General features: G+C 45.9%; 1 protein-coding gene and 1 long non-coding RNA gene across 2 annotated transcripts in view; one reads left to right on the forward strand and one right to left on the reverse strand.

Moving 5' to 3' along the window:
- The window catches only part of USP3 (ubiquitin specific peptidase 3), a 223119-nt gene that overhangs the window by 109159 nt on the left and 97610 nt on the right, over positions 1-16350 (forward strand). The window lies entirely within an intron of this gene.
- On the reverse strand, positions 8673-16267 carry LOC309624859. The gene is made up of 2 exons (XR_014242173.1): positions 15726-16267; positions 8673-15525 (listed from the first exon to the last, which is right to left on the reverse strand). It is a non-coding gene; the product is annotated as an uncharacterized lncRNA (long non-coding RNA).

Here is a 16350-nt window from a genome sequence, read left to right on the forward strand (position 1 = left end):
ATACTTCTCAAGCCCTTTATTTTTAAACAAGGAGGCTGAGACCCAGAGTGGCTGCTGATAGTCACACAGACTTTAAACACCAAGTCTGGAAACTTCTGCTATGTTGCTTTGTGAAGTGCGGGGAGAGTGGGTTGCCAGGTCTGATAGAGCTAAGTTTGGATCCCTCCTCCTTCCCTCTCTCTACTCCCCAGTCCACCCAACTCCCACCACTTAACTTAAATGTGTGACCTAGGGCCAGTTAACTTTTCTGAGCCTGCTTCATTATCTGTATAATGGGGATAATAGCATGAAGAAAGAAATGATGAAGGAAGGGGAAAATGATATCATGTATGTATAGGACCTTGCTTACTCTTGGTGCCTATTGGTTGTCGATAAATATTTGTCATGTGAATGAGCATGTCCCTCCTCTAGCCCTCTAGAGGCAATGCTTCCGCTGCCCAAATAAATTTTTATTGATGACATTTTAGGCAGTATCCTTACGGACTTTCTCACATCTAGAAAGCTGACCTTGGGAGGGAAAGGAAAGGAGAGTTTGGGGTGGTAGCGCCGCTCCTGTTGGGGTGAAAAGCTCCTTCGTGAAGCCTGAGCAGCCCCAGTTACTGCCCTGCTCTGCTGCCAGCACTTGGACGCCTGCACATCTGTCAGCCAGAGGTCCCCAGAGCTCCCAGGTCCTGACAGACTCTGCCGGAAAAGTGGGGTCCCTAGTGAGGGCAACAGAGTCAAATCCCCCTCGGCCCAGTTTCTGCCTCCCCTTCCCCAGTGCTCAGACAAAAGACCCAATTTGGCTATTTCAAGTAATACTAATCAAACTGTTTTATGGGAGCTGTTGTTTATGCCTGGCTATAAATGATCATGCATATCAGCAAACACATCAGAATAATGTGGTGATAAATTTTAGTTGGTTGCATTATAAAATTCAGGTCATGTTTTCTCAGTCTTCATAATTTATATGGTACAAACAATTTTTTTCAATTAGGTAATAAGTTGTAAGTCTCACAGTTTGGGTCGGGGGGAGGGAACGGGGGGATGGGCTAAAATATATTTTTTCATTATAAAAAATGTTGCTGTAATATACAAAATGGGGGAAATAGAGAAAAGAAAGTCTCCCATAATTCCATCATTCAACCACTGTTAGTGTTTTTCAGTAGATTTTTAAAAGATTTTTTAAATGCACTTTTTTTTTTTTTTTTTAAATGCACTTTTTACAGAGTTGTAACCAGGCTAACATTTCTTTCCCTTGGCAGTGAAAGTGCAGAGTCCTAACCACTGGACTGCCAGGGAATTCCCCAGGCTAACATTTCTCATTAGAAAAATTTGGCTTCCTCAGTGCCTCGCAATGCCTCAGTTCCTTCCCATTCATTCATCAAACATCTCCTAAATGCCTACTATGTGCCCAGCACTGGGGTGCAAAGATGAATTAGACAGGGTCCTTGCTAGGATATTGTTCCTTCTCCTGTCACAGCTTCTTCAGTTTGTTTATGTATCTGCTAAATGGTGCTATTCATTGGGGGGAAGCCCTCAAAAGAAGAGGACACTGATGTATTAAAGGCAGGGTAGGGGAGTGTGTCTGGTGAGGGCAAGGAACAGCAAAGAGCCTGGCATAGCCAGAAAAATAGGAAGTGCTCAGTGAGTACTTGCTGAGTGAATGAATTATCCCAGCATGCAGTGCAAACACTTTGGTTTAGTCCTTAGGGTGCCACAGTAGCTCTCAAATTGTATCTCTCTCTGCCTCCTTTCTTTCAGGTTTTCAAAAATGTTATCTGTGCAGAGGTTATCCTCTTGAAATCTCTGGCCAACTTTTTAAGATCTCATTCCTCCCACTATCCTCCTCTAACCTCACTTTCCATTTAACTGAGAATTTGTCCCTGACTTTGAGTTTTCCTCTTCTGGGTCACTTGCTTGGGTCTCTGTATCCTTCTTGGTCTAATGTGCCCAGTGCATAGAACAATACCTGTTAAATTGAGTGATCAGTTAAAGATTTCTTGAATGAGTCAATGCATTTACCCTTGTGAGTTTCATCAATCCTTTTGCCATCCCTCTTTCTTTAGGCTTAATTTACTTGTGCTTTTTTTTTATTATTAATTTTTATTTGAGTATAGTTGCTTTACGATGTTGTGTTAGTTTCTGCTGTACAGCAAAGTGAATCAGTTATACGTATACATATATCCCCTCTTTTTTTGGATTTCCTTCCCATTTAGATCACCACAGAGAATTGAGTAGAATTCCCTGTGCTATACAGTAGGTTCTCATTAGTTACCTATTTCATACATAGTAGTGTATCTATGTCAATCCCAATTTCCCAGTTCATCCCACCCCCCTTCCCCTCTTGGTATCCGTAAGTTTGTTCTCTACATCTGTGTCTCTATTGCTGCTTTGCAAATAAGTTCATCTGTACCATTTTTCTAGGTTCATCTGTACCGTTTTTCTAGATTCCCCATATAAGTGATATTATATGATATTTGTTTTTCTCTTTCTGACTTACTTCACTCTGTATGACAGTCTCTAGGTCTATCATGTCTCTACAAATGACCCAATTTTGTTCCTTTTTATGGCTGAGTAATATTCCATTTTATATATGTACCACGTCTTTTTTTTTATCATCGTTATTGGAGTATAATTGATTTACAATGGTGTGTTAGTTTCTGCTTTATAACAAAGTGAATCAACTATACATATACATATATCCCCATATCTCTTCCCTCTTGCGTCTCCCTCCCTCCCACCCTCCCTATCCCAACCCTCTAGGTGGTCACAAAGCACCGAGCTGATCTCCCTGTGCTATGCGGCTGCTTCCCACTAGCTATCTATTTTACATTTGGTAGTGTATATAAGTCCATGCCACTCTCTCACTTTGTCCCAGCTTACCCTTCCCCCTCCCCGTGTCCTCAAGTCTATTCTCTAGTAAGTCTGCCTCTTTATTCCTGTCCTGCCCCTAGGTTCTTCATGACCATTTTATTTTTTATTTTTTTAGATTCCATATATATGTGTTAGCATACGGTATTTGTTTTTCTCCTTCTGACTTACTTCACTCTGTATGACAGACTCTAGGTTCATCCACCTCACTACAAATAACTCAATTTTGTTTCTTTTTATGGCTGAGTAATATTCCATTGTATATATGTGCCACATCTTCTTTATCCATTCATCTGTTTATGGACAGATGCTTCCATGTCCTGGCTATTGCAAATAGGGCAGCAATAAACATTGTGGTATATGACTCTTTTTGAATTATGGTTTTCTCAGGGTATATGCCCAGGAGTGGGATTGCTGTGTCATATGGTAGTTCTATTTTTAGTTTTTTTAAGGAACCTCCATACTGTTCTCCATAGTGGCTGTATCAATTTACATTCCCACCAACAGTCCAAGAGGGTTCCCTTTTCTCCACACCCTCTCCAGCATTTACTGTTTGTAGATTTTCTGATGATGGCCATTCTAATCAGTGTGAGGTGATACCTCATTGTAGTTTTGATTTGCACTCTCTAATAATTAGTGATGTTGAGCAGCTTTTCATGTGCTTCTTGGCCATCTGTATGTCTTCTTTGGAGAAATGTCTATTTAGGTCATCTGCTCATTTTTTGATTGGGTTGTTTGTTTTTTGATAATGAGCTGCATGAGCTGTTTGTATATTTTGGAGATTAATTCCTTGTCGGTTGCTCATCTGCAAATAATTTCTCTGATTCTGAGGATTGTCTTTTTGTTTTGTTTATGGTTTCCTTTGCTGTGCAAAAGCGTTTAAGTTTAATTAGGTCCCATTTGTTTATTTTTGTTTTTATTTTCATTGCTCTAGGAGGTGGGTCAAAAAAGATCTTGCTGCGATTTATGTCAAAGAATGTTCTGCCTATGTTTTCCTCTAAGAGTTTTATAGCGTCCAGCCTTACATTTAGGTCTTTAATCCATTTTGAGTTTATTTTTGTGTATGGTGTTAGGGAGTGTTCTGATTTCATTCTTTTACATGTAGCTGTCCAGTTTTCCCAGCACCACTTATTGAAGAGACTGCCTTTTCTCCATTGTATATTCTTGCCTCCTTTGTCATAGATTAGGTGACCATAGGTGTGTGGGTTTATCTCCGGGCTTTCTATCCTGTTCCATTGATCTACTTGTGCTTTTTTTGAACTCATGTGAGTTACTATCTGTTTTTCACTCAGTCTGTTCCTTTCCCCAGGAGAGGGGCCACGTGCTACCTCCCAGGGGTGTCTCCTTGCATACCAGCCTCTTTTGGACTTAAAGAGGATGGAGATCTTTTAGGGAAGGGAAGAGAGAATGTCTGCCTGCCTGCCTGCCTACCACCCAGCACTCAGAAGAGTAAGCCCAAACTCTCATGCCTTGGACTTTCCCCAGCTCCACCCCAAGAGTCTATCAGAGTGTGAATCTAGAAGCCATTTACATGAGTTCCCCATGGGAACAAGAAGCTACAAGAAGGCAGGCAAGGAGTAAGGGCTCTAATTTAAGATTAGAACACATAAGATTCACATGTTCTAGTCAAATCCATATTTATAAAAAAAAAAATCCAGATTTATCATTTTCAACCATGTGGTGATGCCTGTTTCACACCACACCAAAATGTCTTTATGGGGCTATCATAGAGAAACAGGATAGAAACCCTGGGCTGGGGATGAGGAGACCTGGTTCTCTTCCTGTCTTGGCTTCTTTTTTATTAATTTTAATTTTAGTTTATTCAGCTTTATTAAGGTATAATTGACAAATGTATAAGACATTTAAAGTGTCCATGGTGGTGATTTGATATGTGTATACATTGTGAACTGGTTTGGCCTCTCTAGGTGTCAGTTTCCTCATCGGTAATAGGATGACTGGACTACAGGATCTCCAAAAGTCATTCAAGTGCCAAGATCCTAATCCAGGATCCTGTCTCCAAGGGAAAGACTGCCACCTGGCATTCAAATCTTCCCACCACGACAACTGTGCAGACTAGTATCACCCTCACCCACAGACACACAACACTGTCCTATCACAGGGAACTCAGTTTTGGACAGGCTGCTGGTGCACAGAAGGAAGTAGTAGATCAGCTTATTCAAGGGAACTCAGCCCTGAGAAGAGCTGATGGCCCTGCCCAAAGTCTCAGGAGGCTGAAACGTATCAAAACTCCCATTTAGTAATGTGTACCGAGAACCACAGGTGCCACGTGGAGGACATTGCTGTTCCCATCCCACCCTTCTCCACCCCACTCTAAATCCTGTCCCCTTCACCCGTTTCCAGGATGGCTGCCCCTGGAAACCAAGGTACAATCAGAAGGCTGTTCGGCAAGTGTGAGTGTCTCTGTGACAGGCAGGGCTCCCTGGTCCTCTAGAGGCCTGCCCACCTAGGCCTCTGTCCCCCCCCACCCTCAGTGCCAGAGACACACTGGCCAAGTTCCTTTGGAAATGCCCTGTCTCTGTGCTCCTGGCTGCTTTTCCTATTTCTGATTACTCAGGTTCCCATTAAAGTGTGGGGATGGCTTTGGGGACGTTCTCTAGTAGATGCTAATTTAGCATAAATGAGGTTGGAGGAGCTGATTTCCTGGGAAGTGTCTGACTTTATTAGTTGGGAAGGGTGTGGCCCACCTCCTACAGGGCCTGGGGCTGCCCCCTTTTGCCACCCTTCCCCACCACTCTTTCCTCAGAATCCTTTCAGTCCTTGCCAACCCCTCTGACCTCCTTGCAACCAGGCCCAGGTTGCAAGGAGGTCATTTTTGTCTTCCAATGGGAATATTCTAGTAGGCGTCTCCCCAGATATCCACTCTAGGGTGTCCAAGGCAAAAGTAAGAGCTTCAAAAATGTGTATAGGATAAAGTTGGTGACCCATGTTTATAGGAACCTTCTTTATGAATGGCAAGAGTTACATGTTCTACACATATTATCTCAACCATTCTTTACCACTCTATGGGGTGGGCACTATGGTAACCCCCATTTTACAGGTTTTGGACCTAAGCGGTTCAGAGAGAGTACACCGCTTATCCAAGATCACACAGTTAGTAAGAGGTGGAGGGGCGCTCGAACTCAGTTCTGTCCATTGCCAAAGCCAAGGCTCTGTCCATCAAGTCACTGTCTTCAAGGGCCAAACATTTGTTGAGAACCTACTATGTGTAAAACCCTGGGGCCAGTACTATGATAAATATCCAGATGAATGAGGATGGGTAGCTCTTGCATTCCAGGGAGACAGTTTCTAACTGGGAGGTAGTATAAATGTGAGGAATTCTGTTCCAAAGCAGATTGCAATAAGTGCTGTCTCTAAGGACAAGCAGAGTCCCATGGGAACGTGGATAAAGGAGGGAGATTAATCCATGCTGTGTGTGTGTGAGAGAGGGAGAGAGAGAGAGGAGGAAAGAAGAGAGGAAGAGGAGAAGGAGGGAGTGGGAGAGAGAGAGAAAATATGAATGAGATGGGTGCTGGGCAGAATTTTTCTAAACATGGGCTTTGTGTTGCGCCTCGTGGGTTGGAGGGCTTCCACAGGCTGGAGTGAAAGAGGCTGAACAAAGAGCTTGAGCGAGAAGCCAGGGCGAGAGCACTGAGAATCTGCTCAGCAGTCAGGCCCATGTAGTAGGTGGAGAAGCAAGGCTGGCAGGTCAGTCAGGAACAAATTAGGGGAAACTTGATGCCACGGAAGGGTCTAGGCTTGCTTCTGGGAGCATTGGGCAGCTGCTGACAGCTTCTAATAGAGCACAGGCAGGAAGTGATGATGCAAGTTTGCAGTGAGATCTGGCAGTGGGAGGTGGGGATGTGGCCTTTGCGTGGTTCCTCCCTTCTTTGGCCAACACCCACTGCCAGGCTGGCCACTCAGCGGGGACACGAAGAGAACTGGTTCCAGCCTTGCAAGCTCCCAGTATCAGCACAGGCTGAGCGCAAGGCCCCTTCAAGGCCTATGGGAGGGGTTCAGAGAAGGGAGTGTCCTGATTTTTTTTTGGCTGTCGGGGAAGGTGTGGTCCAGTAGGAAACATTGAGGGTCCTGGGGTAGGAGGAGATGGCGGGCATGGGCAGGGGAAATGGAAAGGAAATGTATTCTGAGACACGGTGAAGAAGTCTTTTCAACTCAGCCAAAGCAGAATAAGTGCCCTCACCCCTTACAAATTCAGGCTAATTTCTGACTTTGAAAATCTTTTTTAAGGAAGTACAGATGAATTTGTCTTTCAAGTGCTGTAAAAACTCAGTGAAATCCAGAAACCAGTTGCCAGGCCATTCAATTCACCAGAATTATTTTTTTGATTCAGTTATAAGAAAAAGTGGTAAATGACTATAGCCAAGTTAATATCAGGACGTTGGGCTTCCCTGGTGGCGCAGTGGTTAACAACCCGCCTGCCAGTGCAGGGGATACGGGTTCGAGCCCTGGTCCGGGAAGATCCCACATGCCGCAGAGCAACTGAGCCCGTGCGCCACAACTACTGAGCCTGCGCTCTAGAGCCCACGAGCCACAGTTACTGAAGCCCGCGTGCCTAGAGCCCATGCTCCGCAACAAGAGAAGCCACCGCAATGAGAGGCCCGCGCACTGTGATGAAGAGTAGCCCCCGCTCACAGCAACTAGAGAAAGCCTGCTCGCGCAGCAACAAAGACCCAGTGCAGCCAAAAATTAATTAATTAATTAATTAATTTAAAAAAATCAGGATGCAGTAATAACCAAAATGGGAAAAGAATTTGAAAAAGAATAGATACCTTTGTATGTATAACTGAATCACTGTGCTGTACACCTGAAACTAACACAACGTTGTAAATCAACTATACTCCAATATAAAATAAAAGATTAAAAAAAAATCAGGATGCATTTTCTACAAGATTAACGAAGAGTAGCCCCCGCTTGCTGCAACTAGAAAAAGCCCGAGCGCAGCAATGAAGACCCAGTGCAGCCAAAAATAAATTAAAAAAAAAAAAAGCAGCTAGTTTAGCTCACAACTCAAAAAAGTGCTTTAAAAAAAAAAATCAGGATGTCAACCATAAAACTACCCACTGTGGATGACCACAGGCAGAATCAGCGGTGCACGCAGAAGGTGACAGTCTAGGACCCATTCGAGGGGAATGGGGGAGGCAAGCCTGCCTCTGTAGCCATCTTTCTCCAGGAGAACCAGCTCATGCATCCTGCACACAGGAAGGGCCGAACGAGAAGCATGAAAAAATCCTTTTGCAGCTTGGCTTTGCACAGACTCTGGCAAGCGACGAGCACGCTGATGTCAGGAGCTGCCCAGAGGACTCTGTGTTGCTGGACAAATGTGTCACCTCTCTAGGACCAGTTTCCTCCTCTGTGAAACTTCTGGCCCTTCCAGTTCTCTCATCATTCTGCCCTAAGGGCTCTCAGGGTAATCTTCCACGAAGCCTTGCTGATTCTGAGCTCCATTTCCCGCCTGAAAGCACCAGCCGCTCCACAGGAAACTGAGAAAGGCCAAAAGGGCTCTAAAGCCCTTTCCTTACTTTTCCACTATTGTTCTTCAGATGGTAATAATGTGAAATACCTTTTTTCTCCTGCTGCTGCCAATTTATAACTGGGTCAACCACAGCAGAGCTTTCTAGATGATGGAATTATAAAATATGCTTATAACCTTTGGTGTGATTACATAAATGCGTAAATTATGGGTGTTGGCAACTTCAGAAAATGGTTCTGATCATGACATGTGGATCCCTGTTCTCCCTTTCCAAACATTAAGTATTTGGCTAAGGGAGACAGAGCAGGGGAATCTCCATTTTGGAAGCAGCTATTATTAAAGTATTTGTTTGTTTATTTATTTATTTATGGCTGTGTTGGGTCTTCGTTTCTATGCGAGGGCTTTCTCTAGTTGTGGCAAGCGGGGGCCACTCTTCATCGCGGTGCGCGGGCCTCTCACTATCGCGGCCTCTCGTTGCGGAGCACAGGCTCCAGACGCGCAGGCTCAGTAGTTGTGGCTCACGGGCCTAGTTGCTCCGCGGCATGTGAGATCTTACCAGACCGGGGCTCGAACCCGTGTCCCCTGCATTGGCAGGCAGACTCTCAACCACTGCGCCCCCAGGGAAGCCCTGGAAGCAGCTATTATTTTTCCTATTTCATAGACACAGGCTCCAGAGAGGTCAGGCTGCTGGCCCAAGGTCACACAGCAGGCCAGTGGCAGAAGCAGGACCCCAGCCGGATTGGACCCAAAGACTTGCTTCTTTACAGTGCATCAGACACCTCATGGAAGGGTCTGGGACTATGAAAATTTATGTTCTGGTTGTGTGAGAAATTCATTTTCTGGTTAGCTGGATATTCCTGAGAGCTGAATTGTCAGGTTAGGTTAGGTTAGGTTAGGAGTGGGGAAGGCGGAGATGGAGGTTCTCTAAGCCTAGGATTCTTTTCCCCACCAAAATCCTACTTCTTAAAGTGTATGAGCCTCTCCCTCTCAGTGGTTTGCAAGCTCCTCATGGACACAGTCTCAGAGGTCTGGTCATGATTATGGTGTGGGGCAGTCACATCTGCATTCGAATCTCTCCTATTTGGTTCTTTTTTTAAAAAATATTTATTTATTTATTTGGCTGCACTGGGTTTTAGTTGCGGCCGGCGGGATCTTCGTTGCAGCCTGTGGGCTCTTAGTTGTGGCATGCAGGATCTAGTTCCCCAACCAGGGATCAAACCCAGCCCCCTGCATTGGGAGCATGGAGTCTTAACCACTGGACCACCAGGGAAGTCCCTCTCCTATTTGGTTCCACCTAGGTGTGTGCTGTGGTTTTCATTTGCATTTCCCAGATGACTAATGCAGTCGAACATCTTATAGATGTTAATAATTGTTAGTGGTACCTTTATTTCCTCTGTCTTATCTCTCATCTTTCTGCATCTTTGCACCCTTATCCCCTCTCCCAGGACCTGGCAAAGTGCAACCCTGAAAGAGTCCCGAGTCCTGGGAACCCAGATTTCTCTATGATGGCAGTTCTCTGCTCCAGAGAATCAGCTGCCCTTTAATGTCTTTCTGCCCTCCTTGCCAGCCTCACCTCTCAGCTTTCTACCTCCTTGCACATGACTCTCCAGCCAGACTGGCAGTCTCAGACCCTCTCTGAGTCTCTGAGCATTTGCAGGTACAGTTCCCTCTGCCTGGGATGCTATGACCCCCTCCCCCACTCTACCTGGTTAACTTCTTTTTTTAAATTTTTTAATTTTTTAAAATTTTTGTTTATATTTCAATAAATTTAACCAGAACAAACATAACATAGGGGTAAAAAAAAGATTACAAAAACTTAAACTACATCTTGACGAAGACCTGTAGGAAATAATGTGCAAACCAACGCTGGTTCCCAGATACACTTTGCATTAACTTTTTTTTTTTTCACACACACACACTGTATTTTATTTTTCCAAGAGATAAATAAACTGACACCAAGCATTGTAAATGGATGACCACAACAAAAGCAGCAATGATTGCAATTACTAAACATGAAACACACTCATACTGTGTCATAATATTGACATTCAGTCCAGTAATCCTCCACTGTAACAGGTACTTGGTTAACTTCTATATACCATTCAAGTCTCAGATCATATGTCACTTCCTCCAGGAAGTCTTGCCTGATGCTTCCCCCACCCTCACCCACTAGCCTGGGTTAGTTGCCCCTTGTTTGTGGCTAAGCAACATCCTGTACTTCCCTTCATAACACTTATCACACTGGGTTGCAATTGCCTCTCTGCCGGTCTGTTTCTCTTGCTCCCTTCCTCATCCCTTTGAGGATGAGACTTCGTGTTGTTTCACTTTTATATCCCATGAGCCTTGGGCATCAGTAATATTTGTTGAATGAGCAATCTGGCCTGGATGCCTTTAAAAAGGATAAAAATCTGCCCTTCTGGCCAGCTATCCTACAATCAATGATTTCAGGCCATCATCCTTCATCCCCCACATCAACCCTCCTATTTGACAAGGTCTCAAGGAAATGGACATTTATTGAGTGTCTACTGTATACCAAGCACCAAGCCAGGCCCTTTTTGTGTGAAGTCATTTTCACAATTTAAAGGCTTAAGACTCCATGTCTAGACAGCACTTTGAAATTCAGAGGCTCTGATGTCCAGTCAGTCAATGAGCAAAGGGGAAAGGAGTGATATTACACTTTCCATCTTGACAGTGGCAAAGAGATGTCAACAGAGGAGGCCCCCATGTAGTGCAGAGCTCTAAGTCCCTGTAATTTGTTGGGTAAATGAACAAATAGTTGTAGAGGAAGCACAGAAAGAAAGAGCAGACTGGAAGCCTAGAAGACCCAACATTTCTTTCTGACCTAATATATTTCCCCCACGTGTTGATAAACAAAACTAGACACTGAAGTATTTTTGTCATGGGCAGCTGTCCACAGTGCCAGCCAAGGCTGATCCTTGTGATTTCTGCTCACTCTATTGACTAAAAATGACTGCACCCAGCTATAAAGGGAGCTGAGAACTTTCTTTTCTGAAACCAGGAGGAAAAGAAAACAGATTTGGGGTGAACAGTTAGCAGTCTCTGCTGCGGGATACAAGGACGGTCTTGCCTCTGCCAGCGTCACTGGGTGGCCCTGAGCTATCACAGGATAAATGGATGTTCACTCTAGAACGGCCCTTGGGGATCATCCAGATTCAACTCCCTGATTTTACAAATGGGAGACTGGGGCCCAGAGAGAAAAGTGACTCCTTGACTCGTCAAAGAGTTGTTTGGTGCTAGAGCCATTTGGTTTTGCTTAATTGGTCAGTGCTTTAGCTGCAAAGTGGGTCTTTAAACAAGAAAACCTTCTCATCTCCTTCATAAAAGTGCTGTGAAGTTCACATTTCAATGATAAAGAAGAAAGCATTAAAAGCAATAGAAGAAAGCAATACAAATTAAGATGTTGATGATACAATGATTGTTACAATGGTACTGAACATAAATGATCCTTTCTTTAGTTACTTAAAAGGCTCTTCTGTGTCCTGTGGTCCTTAAGAGTCTTCTTCCTTGTTAGGAACTTCAGCTACCCCCATAAAATATGGCAAAATTATTTAGCTGGCCATGTGTGTGAGGGGTGAAAACCACCTTTGATAAAAGAGCAATTACTAATTATGTAAATTTATGCAATTATTTATACCTTCTTTGAGCTTTAGTTCTTTCATCAGTAAAAAGGAAATGATAATACCTCCAACTAAAATTTGTTGTGGGGATTAAAGAAGAAATGAAAACCACTTGATATAGTATCTTGCACCCAGCTGGGACCCACTTAATGTAAATTTCTGTTCTTGCAGAGTTGAGGTCCTTTCTGTGAATACCTAGGGGAACATTACACACAATGATTGATGTAATCGCTCTTGAAAGGGGCACTTCCAACAACATTTAATCAATAAATATAATCTTTTCCCAATATCTTCAACTGCTGAACTCATTGCCTAGGACCCACAATTGAAAAGAAAAGCATCTGCTCCCAAAGGAGACTGAAATGTAAACAGAAAAGCCCAGCACCATGTGACAACATGCAGGAACGGAAAGAGTGATGGTGTGAGGGGAGGGCTTAGAAGTCTGCTTGGGTGAGTGAGGGAGGGCTTCCCTAAGGAGGCTGTATGCTTCATGGGGGAGGAGTTACAGCTGGGCAGGTAAAAGGGAATGGAGGGGAGGACACAGGTGTGAGGAAGCACATTTTCTATAATGAGGGAGCTATTTTAGATATTGCTAGAACAGTTTTTTTTTTTTTAAAGCTTTAACAAAAGAGAAGGGACAGGTGACTGTGATGGCAGTGGGTTTCCAATTTTATCTTGCCACACATAGGGAGCCACTGGAGAATTTGGGGCAGGGAGATAATGCAAAAGCGGTGAATGAAAAGAACTGGGAGAATGACAGCCAGTGAGGGCTGGCTGGCTGAAGCCCACACCCAGCCCCGTCATTCATTTACTCATTCAACAAATAGTTCCTGAGGACCTGCCATGCACCAGGCTGAATTCCAGAAGCTGGAAATCAGGCAATGAACAGGACTAGCAAGGTCTCTGTTCTCATGGAGGAGACTGACAATAGATAAACAAGTAAACAAGCAAGGAAGTATCAGATAAGTGCCTCTTGGAAAATTAAACAAGGTGATAAAAGAGTCCCTGAGCGGCTGCTCCTTCCGAATACTCACCAAGCCTCCTCTTGAGTTTTCCAAGCAGGTTTTGCTCCTAGAAAAATCTCCAAGGTAAATAATTAACCTAGCTCTCTCGGTGCTTCCAATAAGGCTTCTTCCCCTGGGCCTGGTCAGCTTGCAATCCTTGCTTCGGGACCACCAATTCTGCCAGAAGTCTCAAGTCTAAAAGTTAGGGGACGGTCATAACAACCTTGAGACCGGTCCTGATCATGGTTCCCTCCGCAACCTATAACCACCCACTTCGCCACCCCCGGCTCCTGGCTCAACCCTCCCTCCTCCCTTTATATAGATATACCCTTTAGAAGAAAAACACTTGATAGTGTGGTTGAAGTTATGCATTTCTCTCCTCTGAAAAAATGCAAACTTTTAAAACTCGCCCTCCTCTGCTGGCAAGAGCCGCCCTCCTCCCCCATCCCTACCCCCTGGCACTCCCGAGGGCTGGGCGGGGACTCTCGGAGGCGGCGCGTTCCCGGCACCCGGCACCCGTGCTGGAGGCTGGCTCAGCACCACCAGGGCTCACCCTTGTGTAAGTCAGAGCTCCTCAGCGCCAAAGGGATGTGGGCCAAGAACCAAAAAGAAAACGTAATAATAAATGTAGCCGAAGAATCGAGGGACTAAAAAAGCAGATTTCCCAGTGTGCCCCGTGGTCTTCCCCCGTTTGACACATTTACTCACCACGAGGTTTTTTTTCCCAAAGAAAAAAATTTTTTTAGTTATGAAAACTTTCAGAGACACAGGAAAGTTTTAGGTAAACCTAGCAAAAGCCCCAGGAGGGACTTCTGATTTTGCCCAGCTTCTCTGAACTGCCTGATAGTCATAGTTTGCCCTCTGCGGTCTATACCAGTCAGGGGGGACTAAGTTAGGGCCCCTGCTCGGAGGGGTTTTTATTCTAGTTAGGGAGAGAAGACTCTAATAAAAACTATTTTTCCTTTCTTCCCCCCCCTCCCCGCCGGCAGATTACACCTCACAAGGTGTTTTCACATTCCTGATGCCGTTAAAATCATAAACTCAGAGCTGAAGGGAAATTTACAGATCAAGTGGGGGAGAAGGGGGTGACTACCTGGCATATATTGGGCCACTTTCTAACCGCCTGCCCATGGTAGACATTGCTAATCGATCACTCACTCAGTCATGATTGAACACATTTATTGGATGCCCTCCATGTTCCACATGTTATGTTAGGAATACAGCAGGAAACCAGACAGACTTTTTTGCTACCCTTATGGACCTCCAAGGGGAAGACAGACATTAAACAAATAATTACGTGCCTGAAGAGTGTTTTAAAAAGGCAGAATATGGGGGCAGACAAGGGCATCACACACCTGGAGGTAACCTGGAGTTGGGGCAGGGTCAGGAAAGGCCTCCCTGAGGAAGTGATGTTTAAGCTGAGGTCTAGACGATAAGGAAACAGTCTTTGCGAAAGTGAAAAAGGAACCGTTACATGATAGCATAAAAGACCGGCGTGAGTTCAGGGCATGTTTCATGGCTAAATGAGGGGGCATGGATCGTAAATGGGGGGTAGGTTTCCGGAAGGAAACAGAGGTTGATACAGCCAGGCCTTGAAAAAGAATCGGTTGATAGGAGGAGAGAGTTGGGACAGCCTGGGCAGAGGTCACATTTATTGTTTATCCTCCCCCTTCCTAGGAATTATTCTCTCACCTGCTGTCATTAAAAAGAAAAAAGAAAAAAGCTATAAATTATTGACTATCTACTACGGGGTGGCAATTCTCACATCTTCCTTGAGAGATAAGTATTATTTTCCCAGTTTTACGGATAAAAAAGTCTTGGGAGGACTAGAGACACTTGCTAAAGTTGCTCATCAAGTAGGCAGCAGAGCTAGGGATTTGAGCAGCTGCACTTTCCACAACTCGTCACTGCCATAAAACCTCAAGATGGCTTGCTCTAAAGCAGTCAAGTAAAACTTGGGGAGCAATCAAAGAGCGTTGACAGAGGAACTGGAAATGCTCCGGGAGTTGGCGGGGGGGGGCGGGGGGGGGGAGGAAAGTGTCGGCAGAGAGGCCGCAGGTGAGTGGACACCGTTAGGCAGAGGAGTGCGCTGCCGAAACCGAGAGGTGGCGGGTGGTGGGGAGGATGGCGAGGCGTCCTAAGTGACTGAGAGGGCATCCCTGGACTGCTCCAGGACTGCACTGCGGGGAGGTGCCATGCTCTAACCACTACCCCGCCCGGCCCGGTTAATCATTTCCTGACCTTCCTTCCTCCTCTCGCCCAGCCCGCAGGATTGCCACATCAGCCTCCCCCTCCCCCTGCTCGCCTCCTGGCCCTGTTGCTCCTTCGCCGGGTTTTACATGGAGCCCCAACTTTGAGGCAATGTTCGTAATAGCCCGGGACGTCCTCAAGGCCGTGCCCCGGAGAGATAGCAGGCTCGCTAGGGTGTAACGCTTGCCCTAGCGGCCGCTGGAGGCTTGTCCTATCCTCTTTTCTACGAAGGGGTCAGAGAGGCGGGGATCCAATCCCGGCACGGATTAACCAATTACAGACTCGGTTTCCCCTGCGGTAAAAAAGAGGATGGTTACAGCAGCTGGCGGTGTGGTGCGAGGTTTAAATGAGGTACTGTATGTTAAGTGCCTGGCTAGGAGACAGCAGCAGGTGTTTAACAAATGTTAGATCCCTTCTTCCCTTTTTACCACGTGGTAACCGGGACCGCCCCCCTCAGCACACCCAGGTTACAGTTACCTCATTTAAACTTACACCGGAGGGTGAGGTATGAATGTCCGACCACGTGCTCGAGGTAATGCAGATGGTGAGTCACAGTGACGGGGTTTGAACCCAGGTTCACGATCGCCCCCGCACTCAGCACCCAGGTGGCTGGAAAAGGCCATGTGTTCAGAACCTAGAACCCGGTCACTATCGTAGCTGCCGCAGGGAGCAGACCACTAAACCAGTACTGCTCTGGGACCTATGCAGCCCGCTGGGCCACCGGGGGCCAGGCCCTTAACCTCTCTGAGCTTGTGCATTCGTGTGTAAAATGGGGGCTGTCTGTCTGCCCGGGTGGTTTTTATTTTCTTCTTCACACTTTCTTGTGTGGCCAGATTTTCTACCGCAGTGTAGTCAGGCCACTACACACTACGCAGGGTCAGTCTTCTCTGACTGCGAGCGCTCGCCGGGCCGGGGTAAAAGCAGCGGACCGGCCCGGCGTGCCCTGGCTTGGCGCTCCACCCTACCCGGGGCCGGGGGAAACCGCGGCTGCCCGGGGGAGCGGAGTTGGGACAGTCACTTCCGAGCGCAGTCCGACTCTGGGCCACCAGCCTGCGAGCGCGGGGACCTCACCCCGCGGGAGAGGACGGGGGCGGGGCCGGGCCTGTAGGCGGGGCCT

The sequence above is a fragment of the Balaenoptera borealis genome, assembly GCF_965194805.1.
Source record: "Balaenoptera borealis genome assembly, chromosome: 3".
Lineage (NCBI taxonomy): Eukaryota > Metazoa > Chordata > Mammalia > Artiodactyla > Balaenopteridae > Balaenoptera > Balaenoptera borealis.